The following is a 20244-nucleotide window of genomic DNA, read 5'->3' as shown; positions in this document are numbered from 1 at the left end:
ATAGATGTATTTATTCTTCTCTGAAGTGAAGCGCTATTTTCATAGTCTGAAATGCGTACAGCTTTGACAAGGAAAGACAAACCCAAAACAGCTGTTTTTAGTTTGTAAGCAACATAGTAATTTCACTCAAGAACAAAGCTTCAAAATTGTATTATTGACTAGACTGAGCCCTCTGAAACAAAGAAACAGTTATTTAACATTTAAAATATGTATAAAAACTAATGAAAAAGAAAAAAGTCTATTGAACGGTTTCGTAATGCAAGGATTCGTGTATGTACAAACAACGTAGAATTCAACATATGCTTTGTGATGACATGGTCGTGAATTTAAAATGCAAATTACAGCTTATTATTTCTTTCTATTTTTGTCACAAATAAAAGTCCTTACTACCTCGTTAAGTAGTTGTTTGGTTAATAAGTGATATTTTGTGTAGAATCAATTTATTTTGTAGTTGTTTGTGAATAGTTTTTTTTCAATTTCGCACGAAGCTACACGAGGGCTACCTGCGCTAGCCGTCCCTAATTTAGCAGTGTAAGACCAGAGGGAAGGCAGCTAGTCATCGCCACCCACCGCCAACTCTTGGGCTACTCTTTTACCAACGAAGAGTGGGATTGACCGTCATATTATAACGCCCCCACGGCTGAAAGGGCGAGCATGTTTGGTGTGACGAGAATGCTAAAAGACCGTGATTGTATTTAAAAACAATTGCATTTTTGTGCTGCGTATTGACTGATTAAAACCTTATGATATCAGCTGGGTGTTATTAAATCACACATCATATTTAAAGAAAACAACATAATATACAATATAAAGCGTAACATCTGCTTTTCTCGTTCGATACCACTATTTAAGTACCTATAATTTCAAATATTACCAATTTAGACACTTCATATTTTCCCTGGTAACAAATTAACTTAAATATGTTTTGTTTAGATAGGATAATTGATGTAAACTTATTTGAATTTTACATTTTAATGCATTATCTAGATTAGACCCACTTTCTTTACTGACGCTCATATTACTGACTTGTGTTGGCAGTATCTTAAAGATGCGATTGTTCCAAACACCTTGTAAGTGACCATCTTTCAATTTCTGGTCAACAACAAATGACTTGTTTTTATAAACATAAGCAGGAGCTCATATGGTGAAATGACTTGGTTAACTTGTGGGCCAAGTCTGTGAATGAACAAGCTTCCTTTTAAACAGAGGCTTTAGTAATCAATGCTCGTAGTTAATATCCTAAAAGAATTTGAATGGACGACAACGTCACGCGCATACACCTAAGGTCACACACGTGTCTGCAATCGTCTCGTGGTAGATCCAATATAACCTTATTTGCGACAAGGACAAATAAATCGTTAAAGAACATTAATGTGTTGACATTCTGGTTTACAAAATGCACCTTAAACTGAGTATGAAAGAGAGGACATCTTTTTTTCTTCTTCTTTAAACTTATCGCTCGGCGAATCAGCGATAAGTGTGAGGGCTTTACTCAACTCTAAAATTTGGATTTTTATCCTCGTGGTGAGCATAGCTTACTGTGTAGCTTTGAGCTTAATAACACATAGAAAGAAAGAAATGATAAGGTAATGCCGAAGAAATTTTGTGTATAGGTACTTGATGGATTGTTGATTTTATGAATATTTTGTTTTCAAAACACATGAATTATCCTATACAAAAAATAAACTAAAAAAATTCGTTATTCTGATGTGTTTGGTATTTGAAGTGCACGATGAATTAAGATCTTGATAAACTTGGGTACATAACATGTAGAGATGAAGTACAAGCAAAATGTGCGTAGTAAAACATTTAAAACTACTTTCAGAGATATAACCAAATATCTGTACGTAGTAAAAACATTTAAAACTACTTTCAGAGATATAACCAAATATCTGTACGTAGTAAAAACATTTAAAACTACTTTCAGAGATATAACCATATATCTGTACGTAGTGAAAACATTTAAAACTACTTTCAGAGATATAAATAGTTAAAACATTTAAAACTACATTCAGAGATATATCCAAATATCTGTAATAGTAAAAACATTTAAAACTACTTTCAGAAACATAACCAAATGTCTATACATAATAAAAACATTTTGAAATACTTTCAGATATAAAATCAAATGTTCGTAAGAGAACAAATTTGTTATGTTGCTGAATCAAAATAATTTTGTTATCTATTTAGTATTGATGTTGTTTTGTTTGAATTAAGCAAAAAGCTACACAATGGGTCATCTATGCTGTGCTCGCCACGGGTATCTAAATTCGGTTTCTAGCGTTGAAAGTCTGGAGAGCTAAGAACTGATAAACATGATCAGGATTCTAAAAGATAGTAGACGTCTCTGCATACCTTCAACAATACAATATTTTGTATCTCAGAACGGCTGTATGGATATTAACACTTTTATTGATAAGGAGAGAACAACATTTCAACTTTCCTAGGTCATCTTCAGGTTAAGTGGATTTATCGTCATTAAGAAATACAATAGTTTATAATTAGAAGATTATAGACATTTCTCTAGCTAATGAGAAATTGCTACTTCATTACTTACTCTAATCATAAAGATCGCCATTAAACAAAAAATAAGGTCTTTTAGTAGCAAAACTCATTAGATTAAAAATAAATTGGAATGCACAACTCGCTCGAATTATTACAAAAAAAAATTCAGCATATAATTCTTTACTCATTTTTGAAATTCGTGCTAAGCTACACGAAGACTGTCTGCGCTAGCCATCCATAATTTAGTAGTGAAAGACTAGAGAGAAGAGATATAGTCATCATCATCCAACGCTAACTCTTGGGTTACTCTTTCACCAACTAATAGTGGGATTGATCTAAACATTATAACAACCACACGGCTGGAAGTACGAGTATGTTTGGCGGGACGGTGATACCAATCCACGACCCTCAGACTACAAGTCAAGCTCCCTAATCACCTGGCCATGCCGGGCTACATTCAGTTACATTATCTATTTCAAATGAATATAAATATATAAATACTAGACATAGAAACTGGCACAGTAGATCTTACTCTCAACGTTTACATTTTTAGATTTATTGTACAATTCAAAACTATCCCTCACGATATATTTTCAGAAGTATAATCCTTCAGAAAAAACACTTATATAACCTGCTAATGCGTGGTCATAGGTTTCTGCATTGGAAACCATAGGTTTAAGTACACAATCTTCCGTATAATCTATAAGAGTCCCTGGATTACAACCTAGTAGTTTAATTTCGTAATCGTGTTTCTGAGTCAGCACACTATCGTCTTTTTTGATTTCAGTAAATTTCTTTGTTGTTCCGTTTCTCTAGAATTATAAGTTAAAACATCTAATTCAGTCAAACAAAATATTGTACACTTTACTCGAACAGTCAAATTTTTATCTTAAATAACACCATTACTTCTTTTAATCAGGATTAATTATAACATTGTTTTGTTTTTCTCAGAGATGAAATACTAATTTCTCTTTTTACCTACGTATGAAGACTGTTTTACATGTTGTTAAGCCCAAAGTTACAAACTGCACTATCTGTGGTCTGCCTATAACCAGGGGTGTAGAGTTTTTACACCCGATGGGGGGGATGATTTTTGCAACAACTTATGTGGACTGTTCAGTTTGCAAATTAGTAATCTCTGATTACGTGAACCTGAAAGCTGTAAACATGCAGTCACAGAGTAATCTTGTTGCCACGATACTTCAAGGTTTCCATGTAGGTTTGTATAAGTGAAGTGTTGTGAACAGTTTTCAAAATGTTAACAGAATAAAGACAAATGTGTCACAAATTAGCTGCCACATGAATTTATTCCTGCACAGTATAAAAGATGGACATTATACTTGACAAGGTTACTTATAACTTTCATTGCATGAATTACGTTTTCAAATATTAATAAAATTAGTAATTACCCTTGATTAGTTTATATCTACTGAAAAACTGTTCGTGTTGTTTGATAAAAATAATTAAAATGTTTTTGCGAACTCTTGGAAATTACACATCAGTACAATGTAGCACATAATTATTCATACTTTTCATTGAAGTAAGATTCATTAAGTCCTCTAGTCTACATGTTCCAAAACGTAAACCTCCTTTGTGATGATCTGTTTATGAATTCTTTCATAAGCTCTTCTATATTTATCTTGTCGACCTCATCTTTGTGAGTGTGACAAACTGCCACATGGTTGAGGCGGCATTGAGACATAATTGACCTTAACCACGTCTTCAACCGTCCTAATGCAGGAAAGCTGCGTTCACATTCACAGCTGGATACTGGACATGCAAGCAAAATTTTCATGAGAAGAAACACTTCACTAAACATCTGCTGGTTTGTTTGATGCATTTTACAGTAAGCATCCTCCGCACCTTTCAGAGATACTGCTTTTGTTGTTCCTTTGAACATGGGCAACTGAAACTCGAGCCGTTGTGCAGAGACTTCTGGATAGAAGTTTATAACCGAGTTGTCAATCTTGCCAGATGTGATCATGTTCTCAAGTGCTAGGTATTGCCTAAGTCATTGTTGTCTGCATTGAATCTAGTGGTCCGATGTTCTATGACTGTGTCCACAAATTCAAAATATTGGCTTCTGTTGTAATCTCTAGCTGTTGCAGAATGGTGTGCTGAGCAATCACCTGTGATCCTTTTGGGGGTTTGCGAATGCGTGGTTGTTCAATAGGCACCAGATCTAGGGAAGTTACCTTTTTCTCAGCTTCATGAAATATCTTGTTGTAATTTTCCTCTGTTCGCAATACCCGCAGTTGCTCAACTGTCATTGCAGAGGTTTCAATCATGTCAGATACTGTCGCTGATTGTGCTTGGAATGCACGGTTTAGTTCCTCTAATGCAGCTAATGGCTGCTGAGCCATCAACAACCCTAAAACTGTCTTTCCTTTGTCAAATCTGTCCAGCAGACCTCGTGCTTTCACTGATACATCTGATTTTTCATTTGCTAATTTAGACAAAGAATCAACAATGTCACTGTAGTGATCATTAGCATATGTAATTGCAGATAGGCGGCACAACCAGCGTGTTGAACACAGTGGGCGGATGTATTTAACTGGACCATTGTGGCTGTCTGACGATAGAATATTTTCAAAGATTGTCTTGTATTTACCTGACCTCTGAAGCAAGACACCAGGTTCATGTACCCACTGGATAGAATCTCGAACACATTCACAAGCTTCAACTGCATGTTGCATTATTAAATTAGCCTCGTGTGCTCCGCAGTGATAAAACAAAGCTGACGGTTGCTTCTCTTTTATCTTTGCCTGGCATCCACTGTACGCACCACTTATGTTAGCGGCTTCATCATAAGTTTGTGCTTTTAATCGTGACAGTGGTAAATTGAGTCTAGTCAGTACGTCAAGTATAGTCGAGGATATTGTTTCACCAGTTGTATTGGAAACATTGTACAAACCAAGAAATGTCTCATGGACGTCAAGGTTCTCATCTACGTATCGTACACATATTGCTTCCTGTTCGGCACCTGTAACATCTTGAGTGCCATCAACCATTAATGCAAATATTTTAATTTGCTGCACTTCGTGTGCTATGTTTCTCAGTATTTGATGGCTGAACATCTCCATTATTTCATTCTGAGCCTGGGGTGATGTGAATGTGCTTTTCTTTAACAAGTAGGTTCTTCCTCTTCCAGGAGCTTCATTAACTGCAGGTAGTTCCTCTCCGTATCAGTATGTCCACGTAATGCTAAACCTTGACGCAGTAAGAAACGTAAACTACTGAATATTTTGGCTAGACTTCTTTTGCATTCTTCCTGCTGCTTCTTTTTTCCATCATGTAGCTGGACAGCCACTGGAGTTACATCAAGCAAACCTTCTAGAGATATAGTGAATCTGTGCTGAGAGGAGGATTGGTGTTCGTTGAATTTCTGTTTTGCCTTTTTCCACTTTCAAAAACCGGTGGATATGAAGGTATACTCCACTGGCTTCTCCAATTTCCCTGTGAAAAGGCTTCTATTTTCCGCCTTGGCACAATGAAAGCATATGACTTTTTGAATCTGATTGTCGAAGTGCAGCCATGGGAACTCATCAAACCACTTGCCCTGGAATTTGATATTTTGAGATTTTGCTTTCTGTGTAGTATTAGTTGTGCGTCTGGATGATATGGTTTTCCACACTGTATCTGTGGAGTGTCAAATTTTTCATTACTGCACAAACTTGTTTCACAACTATCTGGTGGTTCATGATGTGCAATAGTTGCACAAGCATTTTCAGACTCGTCCTCCGATGAACATGGTATTTCCTCTGTGTGGCAAGTTTCTATTCCTTTGCTTGAGGTTGTTGGATTATCTGCATCTGCATTGTCACTTGTAGTACTAGTACTGGCTTGCAGAATTGTCTAATATCGGAAAGTTTCAGACGCTTGCTTGTCATAATTGGAATCTGTTTCCCAGATGACTCAACAGGTTAAAATACAGTCTCTATTGAAAACCTCTAACTTACAATGAACGAAGAGAGAACAGAAGAAGTAGGACTGAACTGTACAATGTATTTAAGTCGAACCTCACAGTGACTACTGAGCCGACTGACCGCCTGGGCATCGCTGGGACAATAATGTGTGCTAGTTACAACACAAGTGTTTGCAAGTGTCTCGAAAAATACTTATACAATCACAAATATATTATACTCTTCAAAAAAAGAAACGCAAAAGGGATATTTTTGTTATTTTAAAGAGAAATATATGTAATAACGTTACAAGCTCAGAGTATGTGATGTTACACGCGTTAAGGCACTGATTGTCAGACCAAAATGACAATAAAAGTGCACTTTGAAAACGGAGGAAAACATCGAATTTTCGCCAAAACGCATTCGTGTCCAAAAAATCTGTTTGAGAGATCTGCATGTTCTGCAAGTGCAACATGTGCAAAATCCCTATAAAAAATGACGGGTTCTCGGTTTCCATAGCTCAGTGTTAAGCCACCGACACGCAATACAGTTACGCCAAGACTGACTGAAGCACAACGCAACAACGCCATTGGTCGCTTAGAAGCAGGCGAATCTCGATCAGATGTTGCCAGAGCTGTGAATGTCCACCCAAGCACCATCACAAGGCTATGGAATCGTCACCAACAACATGGATCAACTCGTGACCGTCCACGATCTGGCATACCTCGTGTGACCACGCCCGCACAAGATCGCTACATCTGGTTACGTCACCTTCGGGATAGGACCACCACTGCGACGTCTACTGCCTCAACCATACCAGGGTTGCGTAGGATTTCCGATCAGACCGTACGCAACGGTCGACGAGATTCTTAGGCCCCATGTGCAACTAATCATGGTGAACGTCAACGACGTTTTTCAACATGACAACGCCCGTCCTCACACAGCCCGACTCACCACTGTCTTCTTGAGACACCACAAGATCAACGTTCTTCCCTGGCCCTCCAGATCACCAGATTTAAACCCCATCGAACATCTTTGGGACGAGTTGGACCGACATCTGCGACGGCGACAACGTCAACCGCAGACTCTACCTCAGCTTGCAGCAGCTTTGCAGGCTGAGTGGACAGCCATTCCACAGGATGTGATTCGTCATCTCATCGCTTCCATGGGCAGGAGGTGCCAAGCAGTTATTGATGCTCACGGGGGCATACTCGTTATTGACGTTGAGTGACGTTAAACTTCAACTAGTGAGTGTGGACTTCGCCTTTGCAGACTTTGGATGTTCAGCAGTGAATGTGAAAAGTTTCACACATGTCATACAGAACTACTCGGAATAAACTTGTTAACAATATGTCTCAAATTTTGCCTTTTGCGTTTCTTTTTTTGAAGAGTATATATTCCTGTTAAAGCTCATCAAAAGGCAAACACGTTGTGATTTTATGTCTGTAAGCACGTCTATTAAATAAAAACACCTGAACAAAAACTAGCAATACAATTCGAGTAGAGGCTTCAGGCCGTTGAAATCGCTCCTTTTGTGTTCTAATTATACAAGAAAATACAATATTTTTGCTATCTATGATAAGAGAATATATTGTTCTTTTACCATTTGTTTTTGAATTTTGCACAAAGCTACTCGAGGGCTATCTGTACTAGCCGTCCCTAATTTAGCAGTGTAAGACTAAAGGGAAGGCAGCTAGTCATCACCACCCACCGCCAACTCTTGGGCTACTCTTTTACCAACGAATAGTGTGATTGACCGCACATTATAACGTCCCCACGGCGGGGAGGGCGAGCATGTTTGGCGCGACGCGGGCGCGAACCCGCGACCCTCGGATTACGAGTCGCACGCCTTACGCGCTTGGCCATGCCGGGCCTGTTCTTTGACCATAAAGCACCAGCACTTTATTAGAGGGCGGTGATAATCTGAAATTTCATTGATTAATGAGAGCCACAAACACAGGTCTAATAAGCCCTGTTGTAAAATTGAGGCTCAGACTAAAGGGAGCGGAGGGGGATGATATAGGGCGCGTCTGGATCCGAGCGGCCCGAACCTGTCGTTACCTGTACACTAAACGTACACTATGGCCAGCAGCTTCGGCAGCTAAGGCGAGTAAGGCGTTGAACAATAAAACCGGCTAGACATGCATAAGAACAAATGGCGTAGGAAAACCGCACAATATACACATAAGATTGATGCAGCTACAAGCTACAAATGGCCTGCCAGATCTAGATAACAGGAGTTTACGCTTGGGAGTAATATTTTTGAATTTCATGCTCTGTTCAATTTGTTGTGATGAAAATTTTACTTAATCTTACTCTACGTACAAGACGTAGGTAGATTCTGTGATAGTGCTTGCAAGCCTTGCATGTATACTTAGGGCTACTGATTGATACTTACGAACTATCGCTTAGATCGAAAAGCTTAGAAGCAAGCCTATGTTAATGATGTACATTTTGGCTGCTGAAAAAGCCTACATCTAGGCCTAATTATGTAATTCGATTGGTAAGAACACGAGAATCACAAAAACAAACACACAATTTGTAGGCTTGTGATGCAATAAAACAATTCAACAGACCAAACTGTAGGGGGGGATGATTGTATGCACCATACCCCCACCTAAAATAAAGGGGGATGTATCCCCATCCCCCCAGGATCTACGCCCCTGCCTATAACAGATATTCAAATAAGATTTTTTTAGAATTATAATCACCAAAACCTAACAGTTGAGTCGTGAGGAGACAGAAGTTATAGTTATAGTTGCTAAAATTGTTTGAATTTCATGTAAAACTACACGAGAGCTATCTGCGCTAGCCGTCCCTAATTTAGCAGTATAAGACTAGAGGAAAGGCAGCTAGGCCCGACATTGCCAGGTGGTTAATGCACTTGAATCGTAATCCGAGGTTCGCGGATTCGAATTCCTGTCACATCAAACATACTCGCCCTTTCACCCGTGGAGGCGTTATAATGTGATACTCAATCCCACTATTTGTTGGTAAGTGAGTAGCTTAAGAGCTGGCGGTAGGTGATGATGACTAGCTGCTTCCCCTCTAGTCTTACACTGATAAACTAGGGACGAATAGCGTAGATAGCCATTGTGTAGCTTTGCTCGAATTTCAAAACAAAGGCAGCTAGTCATCACCACCAACTGCTGACTCTTGGGCTATTCTTTTAACAACGGATTGTGGAATTTACCTTAAAATTATAACGCCGAAAGAGCGAACACGTTTAGTGTGATGAGGATTCGAATCCGCGACCTTCAGAGTACGACTAGAGCGCCCTAACCACTTGGCCATGCCGGGCCTTAGTTGATAAAAGTAAGTTAACGATATTCAATTTACTTTAGCTTTTGTGTTATTAAAAAAGACTCTACAAATTTTAACGAAATACGTAGTTTAAAAAGTTGCTTTAAGATCCTCTTAAAATGAAAATATAATATTGAAATTTTAACTTATTCAATGTATCAAATTTCCAACATGAGATAAAACAACAAAATCGCTGTAACCCGAGCACTTTCGGAAGGTGGGCCCTTCTTTATCATCCCCAATATACTCCTGAAGAAGATAGGTCGATCCACCTTTCCAAAGCTCTTGGAGTGTAGGGTTTTATCATTTTCAAATAATTCAATATTATTAATCACAAACTGGAAGTATTCCAGCTACAAGCAGGAATACTATATATATATATATATACACCAGGGTTGTAGTGCACTAAAGCGCTGCTCCCTCATCTGAGATCGCAGTTGAGGACCGACACTTCAAAAACTCAATGCATATATAAATTAATTTATTCAGATTAGAACCAAAATTAGGTGCCTTTCGTAATCAAACTTTCAGAGTATCAGAGAATACACTGGCTGTTTACGATTTTCCTCTTCCATGTACACTGGTAGAGCACTCCCAAAACACCCAGTACACAGTCTGTTCCTCTCCCTCAGGAGCTGGATTTAGACACCGTGCGACGGTTTCGGCTCGAATTCTGTTATCAGAGCGTCAAAATTGTGAAATCATTATTATGTTTTTTTTTAAAAACATAAATATATTATAAAAATACTTTGCAAAATGCATTTTACAATTATAATGCGTGTTTGAAATCTAGAAATTTTAAAAAGCTTATTGTTTACATAATATAGAATGAATGTAGTTTTCTTTTTAATTATTAATGTCGGTAAAACCGGAATTGTGCAAAGCATCATAAAATTCGAAGCTTTTAATACTGTAGTGCAGTTGAAAATATAATAAATTAATAACATTTGCGTTTTTATATGTTACCAGGTAGTAGTTTTTTCCCTCTTGCAGCCTAATCTGAAGGAAGTTGAGTTGCGTGTTTTCTCTCAGTAATATATGCGTATTTAATTTAGTTCTAATGCAAGTACTCTCAAATGATTAGTGGTGTATATAATTTCTTTATTTAAAATGGACTAACAAAAATGGAAATTAGGGCTAGAATATGTGATCTTTATTCTGATGATGACGTCACTCGTATAAAAACATTTTTCCAGGATTTCGACACTACGAAAGTTAACATTATAAGTGATTGTTTGTTTCTTTGTTTTGAATTTCGCGCAAAGCTACTCGAGAGCTATCTGCGTTTGCCGTCCATAATTTAGCAGTGTAAGACTAGAGAGAAGGCAGCTAGTCATCACCACCCACCGCCAACTCTTGGGCTACTCTTTTACAAACGAATAGTGGGATTGACCGTCACATTATAACGACCTCACGGCTGAAAGGGCGAACATGTTTGATGTGATCGGGGTTCGAACCCGCGACCCTCGAATTATGAGTTTAACACCTTAACACGCTTGGCCATGCCGGACCATTATAACTGATAAATACATACTTAACAGTAATAAACAAATAATCCCCGCAAACACACTAAAACTTTTGCACACCAACAAATGCAAGAAACAATCCTTGAATAAGTAATAAAATATAACACATATTTATGCCTAACAATAATAAATCAATAATTTCCCACGCACACATGCAACTTTTTACACATCAACGAATACTGGAATTAATTCAGCAACGAACTGTTCTTTGCGCAAGGGACTAACTACCTTTGTTATATCCATTATTAATATTGAACCTCATTGAACATTATGAGTATTGTTTTGTAGCATAATAATTTCTCGTACACGCCGCTGTAGGATATATAGAATTTTGTTTGTTTTGAATTTCGCCCATAGCTAAACAATGACTATCTGCGCTAGCCGTCCCTAATTTAGCAATGTAAGACTAGAGCGAAGACAGTTATCACCACCCACGGCCAACTCTTGAGGTACTCTCTAACCAACGAATAATAGGACTGACCGAAACATTATAACGGTCCCATGGCTGAAAGGGCGAGCATGTTTGGTGTAACGGGAATTCGAACCCTCGACCTTCGATTACGAGTCGATCGCTCTAACCACATGGCCATTTTAGAAGTAAAAGACATATTATCAGTTACATAATATCACATTTGATGTGTGGTTTATTCTTTTATTCTTTTACGCAGGTCTTAGTTGTTGGTCTTTTTCAGCATTTTCTAAACCTTTTCTTAGCACTAAAGGATATAACCGTAAGTGTATCTTTACTATCATTTACTTTGTATCTCTTTTTTTACTAATAGATGTAATTTCAAAGCTGTATTTACCAAGCTTTATGGGCCCGGCATGGCCAGATAGGTCAAGGCGTTCGACTCGTAATCTGAGGGTCGCGGGCTCGAATCCCTGTCGCACCAAACATGCTCGCCCTTTCAGCTGTGGGGGCGTTATAATGTGACGATCAATCCCACTCTTCGTTGGTAAAAGAGTAGCCCAAGAGTTAGCGGTGGGTGGTGATGACTAGCTGCCTTTCCTCTCGTCTTACACTGCTAAATTAGAGACGACTAGCGCAGATAGCTCTCGAGTAGCTTTGCGCGAAATTAAAAAAAAAACAATCAAAGAAACCGAGCTTTATTATACAACAACCAACAATTATAATCTTTGAAGGCAAGTTTCAAAGATCTGGATTTCAGATACACAGATTCATGATATTAAACTAGTAATATAATTCAGTTTACCTCTGGTTGATGTCTAAGTATTAATATAATTACTTTAACGCATGTATCATGTACATCTCTATCTCGAGTAATAAACTTTTAATCTTCCATCATAAAGTGTTCATCATACGGTTTCATGGCATATTCCTTCGTATTAGAAAACTGGTTTGACCTCAATTTCAGATGTTCTTTATTAAACAAGACAGAAAACAACTCTGATTTACTTTTATTGATTTAAACCATCCAATCAGGTTTGTTTTATATTATAAAACTACTATTATTAAACAAGACAGAAAACAACTCTGATTTACTTTTATTGATTTAAACCATCCAGTCAGGTTTGTTTTATATTATAAAACTACTATTATTAAACAAGACAGAAAACAACTCTGATTTACTTTTATTGATTTAAACCATCCAATCAGGTTTGTTTTATATTATAAAACTACTATTATTAAACAAGACAGAAAACAACTCTGATTTACTTTTATTGATTTAAACCATCCAGTCAGGTTTGTTTTATATTATTAAACTACTATTATTAAACAAGACAGAAAACAACTCTGATTTATTTTTATTGATTTAAACCATCCAGTCAGGTTTGTTTTATATTATTAAACTACTATTATTAAACAAGACAGAAAACAACTCTGATTTACTTTTATTGATTTAAACCATCCAGTCAGGTTTGTTTTATATTATTAAACTACTATTATTAAACAAGACAGAAAACAACTCTGATTTACTTTTATTGATTTAAACCATCCAGTCAGGTTTGTTTTATATTATTAAACTACTATTATTAAACAAGACAGAAAACAACTCTGATTTACTTTTATTGATTTAAACCATCCAATCAGGTTTGTTTTATATTATTAAACTACTATTATTTCAATAATATTATGCAGCATAATTACAAGTCATATTTTGTACAATACAAGTGTCATAATCTTTCTGATCTTTAATCGAAATTTGTTTGTCTGTTACAATCTTATAATGAATGAGATATGACGACAAAGTTCAAAATATAATAGGTTTTCATCTTTCGCCAGTTAATTCAGTTGAATACCTTCATTTGAGGTAAAAATGCACACAAAGAGCATATTCTATGTAGAAACACGTGTCTATCTTTCAGCTTCAGTTTGAATTATAAAAAAAATTAAGTAGAACGGAACAAGTCGTAACATTTTAACTGAATAATCAGTTTTCTTGATAGGTAGTGAGTTCTGTAACAATCAAACCAAGTATTTAGGGAACGTTTTTCACATTCCTCTAAACTAAAATGGTTTGGGTATGGACTAGTGCCTGACATAATCTACTGTGCATCTGAGGGTTTATAGTTTATGTCCGGTTGCATCAGAAACATGCCTCACACTTTGAAGTTGCTAGAAATTTCTCTCTACTAAGCTATCAGTATTAAATTAGGAAAAGCTGGTACACATTGTCCCATGTGTAGCTTTGCACAAATTTCCGGAACAAATTACCTTACCTTAAGGACCTGAATAATAAACAGTAATATTACACATATATATTCCGTAAATGGTGATAACCGTGATAACCAGGTTATTCAATTCATCATAGTTTACTACATAAAATATTCCACGGCATTCGATTTCAAGCAAAACTGCGCTCTTTTCAATGCCACTGTACCGTATAAAATGGCACGGTGGCAAGCTTGAGGACTTATACTGCTAACTTTCGGGGTTTGATCCCTGCATTGGGTGAGGCTCAGATAAACAATTGTGCAAGTTTTGAGATTTTAAACAAATAAAGAAACACAGATAACGTAATTAAATAGCGAAACTTGTTTTTTTAATGCTGGTTTCCCCTCACATTAACGAATCCCTCATTAACAAAAATCCAGAGTTCCATTTCCCTAAGTGGACAGAATTGAGGTAGACAATTAACAAAAATATTCTTCGTAATTTTTATTTAAAAAAACAAAAAAATAAAAAAGAATATATTTATTTGTTATTTTTTGTGACTGTTGGCAAAACTTCAACTTTACTTTGACAAATAATAAGAAATATTATTAAACTAGGAAGATTGTTTGTTTGTTTGTTTGTTTGTTTGTTTTGAATTTCGCACAAAGCTACTCGAGGGCTATCTGTGCTAACCGTCCCGAATTCAGTAGTGTAAGACTAGAGGGAAGGCAGCTAGTCATCACCACCCACCGCCAACTCTTGGGCTACTCTTTTACCAACGACTAGTGGTAGTGACCGTAACATTATAACGCCCCCACGGCTGAAAGGGCGAGCATGTTTGGCGCGACGGGGATGCGAATCCGCGACCCTCAGATTACGAGTCGCTCGCCTTAACACGCTCGGCCATGCCGGGCCAAACTAGGAAGATCATGCGTGTACATCGTTTTATTTAGGTTTTTGAACCGCTTCTTTGCTCACTAAAATATTTTACTTATAAAAATATTATGGAAAACTAGTGTTATACAGATGAAACTATATAAAAAGGTGCAATTTATGTAACTCATAGAGTCCAATTACGTGGCAATAATACTATTTTATCAAGAAATATTAAGTACTATTGCATAGCCCGACAAAAATGACACAACAAGCATTACTCTCCACCTAATACTTTATATACTACCTCACGTTTCACAGCTAACTTGAACAAATAAATTTTACGAAATCTTGCTTGATCAGCGAAGAGACAGAAAAGTGCTGTCAAAGCAGCTAAACTTCGGTAAATTCCTTTGTGAGTCGATCAAAATTAAGTTCAATTTTGCAATGAACTTGTGATGTATTCATAGAATAATTATCGGTAATAATAAGTTAGGTTAATAACTTCTAATATAGAGAAAAACCGATGCGTTTTGGTAACACTAAGTTCGAACAATGGCTTTTATGTCATGTTGCTTAGCAATAAAAGTATAACCTATTATTGTTCGTTGTCCATGTACTGAAAGTATAAATTGAAATGTATAGACAACAAAACTGGAATAATATTTGTTGATTTCTTAATTTTGTGTCTCTGTTGATTATGGAGGTTTTGTATTAAAACCGTTGGTGATATAACAAAAGTAGCTTGATTCATAAACAATTTAAGTTTAAAATTGAATAGTTTGTGTTTTTTTTCGGGATACGTGTTGTGCACTTGGCTCCAGGCTAGGTGATCACACACTTCATCTTTACTTTGGGTTTAACATACCAACACTCACTACACTTATAACGTTTCATGGTCCCCTTTCACCCCGACACTAAAATCTCAATAGGCAGACAGTAATGGAATTGTTCTATTTGGATAAATGCATTTAAGTTTTTATAATTTGGTTTGTTTTGAATTTCGCGCAAAGCTACACGAGGGCAATCTGCGCTAGCCATCTATAATTTAGCAGTGTAAGACTAGAGGGAAGGCAGCTAGTCATCACCATCCACCGCCAACTCTTGAGCTACTCTTTTACCAACGAATAGTGAGATTGACCGTCGCATTGTAACGCCCTCACGGCTGAAAGGACGAGCATGTTTGGTGTGAAGGAGATTCGAACCTGCGACCCTCGGATTACTTGTCGAGTGCCTTAACCACCTGGCCTAGTTTTTATTATATTAGAGAAATCAAGGATGACGTGACGTGACACACGCCGATTTTATAAAGATAAGCCATTTCTTGAGTCGTTTGATGCGAAAAACATCAAAAGCTTTTCTCTATTGTTGTCTTACCTTATCGTGTAGATACTTCATAGGCAACCTGTGTTCTTAAAACATGGGGAATCGAGCTCCCTATTTTAACGTTACATATGTAAACTTACCGCTGACCAGTTGGCGATTTCTTTTTATTATCCATAGTACAAGCTTGACAGTTCTACGATTTTGAATATATTTAGATGCGCTTCTATAAAGTTATTTTAAAAGAAAAGTTAATATACTTTTTAACACGTATCCATAGCTACATATCACTCATTTAACTATAACGATAACTGAAACTACCAGAATTTTAAATAAACGGTTTGTAATTACTTCATAAAATGAAAATATTTGTTGTTAATACTGTACTGTGTAAAAATATCTAACCAATATGAAGACCAAAATGCACTTATTCATATAAAATATCAGGCCATCCCATAAGTATTGTCCGAAAATTTAATACAGAGAGTGCATCATCATTTCTGTCTTTGTAGAAGACTTTAATGACTAAAACATGTAGTAGGACATATATAAAAATGTCCATATAAATAAAAGAAACTAATCTAACTCCACTTTTTTAGATCATTAATCAAATAAACCCATATGAAGATGGATGTGTCTGAGAAGCACATTAGGCATATAATGCCTTATGAGTTTGAAAGATACAATAGTGCAGCAGACACTACACGAAACGTTTAAGATGTTTATGGTGCGGAGTCTCTCAATGCAAGAAAAGGTCGAAGGTGGTTTCAGAAATTCAGATCAGGTGACCACAGCTTAAGTGATAAGCCACGCTCAGGTCGTCCTGTTGAGTTTAATGATGATTTGCTGCTGGCTGCACTTGAAGAAAATTGTGCTGCAACAGTTGAAGAACTAGCACAGAAGCTTAATTCAACCAATACAACAGTTTACCGTCATCTGCAACAGCTTGAACAGTGTCAAAACTTGGAAAATGAGTCCCTATGATTTGACAAAAGGCAACTTTTAAGCAAGAGTGGACATTTGCACTTTTCTGCACTCTCGGGAACGTAACTCACCTTTTTTTGGAAGGTTAGTGACTGGAGATGAAAAATGGATATATTATAAAAATATTAAGCGCCACAGACAATAGCTCAGTGCAAATAAACTGGCTAAATCATAGCACAAAATGGACCTCCAACCTAGGAAAGTGTTGTTAAGTGTTTGGTGGGATATTGTTGGTGTGATCCACTTTCAGTGTTGCTACCATTTAATGTAACGAATATATCAGACTTCTACTGTCAAGAGTTAAAGCGCTTGAATGTTGCACTGAAAGAAAAGAGGCCTGCTTTGATCAATCATAATGGTGTTGTGTTACACAAGGATAATGCACGGCCCCATACAGCAAGGATCACACCAGTCAAGATTGAAGAGCTAGACTGGGAACCACATCCTCCCTATACTTCAGACCTTGCCCCTCCTGATTATCACCTATTCCGAAGTTTGCAGAACTACCTTAATGGAAAAGAGCTTGGAACATATTAAGATGTCAAAACTACCCTCTCTACATTCTTTTCCTCCAAACCCTAAGAATTTTATAGAAATGGCATTTAGAAGCTTGTGAACCGTTGGAATGAAGTAATTAATAATAATGGAACATATATTATTGATTAAATAACATTAAAAGTGTTTGAAATCCTTTCTCTTTTTCTGAATCTAAAATTGGACATTACTTAATGGATGACCTGATAGGTCAATTACTGTTTGCCCACTATGATTTTAATGACGGGGATGCAAGGGATCCGTAAAACCTTGTTAGTGTAGTGAGTATTGGTATAATTAGAATAAAGTAAGTAAAATTGATAAAGCCACGGACATAAACTTTATCATGAAAGTAGAAATATCGAATTAGTTTTAAATCGTTTCGGTATTAAGTTATTTTCTGTTATATCACCAACATTGTTAGTAGTAATAATAAAACCTCTTTAGTCAACAGACACTTTAAATTTAAGAAATCAACAAATACTTTCCCAGTTTTGTTGTCAATAAATTTCATTTCATACCTTCCGTATATGAACTACGAACAATATTGTTATCCTTCTGTTGCTGAGCCACACGACATAAAATCCATTGTTGGAATCTTGTGTTACCAAAACGCACTAGCTTTTTCAAAATATATTTTAGAAGTTGTTTTTAACCAATAATTATTCTATGAATACGCCACGAATTCACTTATTGAGTGGTCTTAGTTTTGATTGGTTTAAAAAGGAGCAAACCGACGATTGGCTGTTTCAACTGCACTTGTCTGTCTCTTTATTGGTCAAGCTTGATTTCGCTAAATTTATTTATTTCAATTCACTACGAAATATAGCTTAGGGTGTACTATGGGTTTGGGGTGTTAGAACTTACACCGTTGTTTTTGATGGGCTATAAGGTAGTTAGATATAAACTCTATTTGACTTAAAAGTAAGTTATTGTAGTAAAGTTGGCGACAATTCTTATGACCAGTTTTTTAACCTAGTTAATTCCCTAACATCAATTTACAATTCGTTTTAGTATTACCTCAGTATACAAATCGAACTATTCCAAAATAAAACTAAAAAAACGTTTCAATAGATTCTAATATTGATTTATTTTGAACAAATCGACAAATAAAATTATATATTTTTCTTAATTTCAAAAACGTGTTCTAATCAATACGAAATGAAAGCATGGAAACAGTAGTAATAAGTATTTCCTACCAAAGGTTTAATTATTTTCTTAGAAAAATGGAGAACAATTGTGTTTCATTTCTTTTCACTCGGGTATCTTTGTAAACTTCTTTCTCGTTTAAAGTCGTACAGACTTAACATGAGAAAAAGCAATCTTGAAAGATAGTTTTCCGTCTATTAAAAACTTCAAACAAAATCATTTACGCGCTATATCTGATTTATTTATAACACATTATTCTTTATACAGCAGAAACACATTTATCAAATTTATTGTTTTTGTGATTTAAGGTTTTGTTTTCTTTCTCGGTCCTAAGAATGTCCAAACGTTGATATATTAAGGATCTAGTTTTACGAATTTTAAGTTTGATGTTTCCTATTCGCTGTAAAAAGTGTGATACAGTTTCACTTACCCCCCTTTCTTTTTTCTTGAGACAGAAGGAAAGCAAAGAGTCTAGGTTAATACCAGAGATACCTTTTAATGGAGATTTACTCACTAAAATCGAACCAGGCACGTTTCGGATTACTTGTACTTCGCATTTCTTTATTTTTCGAGTAATCACGTCTCGTTTTTGTTCCATACTTCCTCGAGTCTTACTTTTAATACGATAGTTTTCTTTTCGTTGGGGTGTTTCAATGAATTACGTTTTGTGTGTGCGTGTGTATTTTTGTTGTTTTTTCGTTTTGTTTTGTAATATTATCTATACGCGTTTTCCCTAGAAAACGTATAGAGCGAGCCAAAAGAGTTGCTGGTAATTTCTGCTTTGTGAATACGATACCGCATCAAACTTCATGAAAGGATTTCTCCACCCCCCCCAAACGTATATACAGGTTTGGTGTTTCCCCGAGCATATCATCAAAAAGATTTTGTTTTCAGAATAATTACAAAACAAGTATTTTCAGCTTAAACGTTGCAATTAAATTCTCAGTTTGTCTCTGAAGTAGAAAGGTCCACCTTTCGAAAGCACTTAGGTTATACAATATCGTTTTATGATGTTAGAAAAATACGTTTTAGGTTTCTGTCAAACATGCTTTTAATGGCGTAATTACGCTTTCAAATAAAATTTAGTTTTCTGATTGAGCTAATGATAATAGTTAAATAATCAATTTATAACACGAACTAACTTATTAATGAATACGCAGTTTCTTAGGAAGAAAAAAAGTAAATACCAAACCTGGAATTTTTCATTTTAATTGTAGAATGTGTGTTGTATTTTATATTTCTAACAAAAATAGGCTCCATATTTGATTTTGTACAAACTCAACGTCATTCCGGACAATGCAATCATATGAACAACTCCTTATTACAGGATGGGCAAAAAAGTCTAGGCGGCTTCTTCACCTTCTAATAAAGATAGCCTATTGATTTTCATTTTCACGACATAGAAGTAGGTTTGTGTGTTTTTGAATTTCGCCCAAAGCTACACGAGGGGGCTATCTGCTCCTAATTTAACAGTGTAAGATCAGAGAGAAGGCAGCTAGTCATCACCACCCACTACCAACTGTTGGGC

This window comes from Tachypleus tridentatus, chromosome 2, assembly GCF_004210375.1.
Source record: "Tachypleus tridentatus isolate NWPU-2018 chromosome 2, ASM421037v1, whole genome shotgun sequence".
NCBI classification, from domain to species: Eukaryota; Metazoa; Arthropoda; class Merostomata; order Xiphosura; family Limulidae; genus Tachypleus; species Tachypleus tridentatus.
This window is presented reverse-complemented; position numbering follows the sequence as displayed.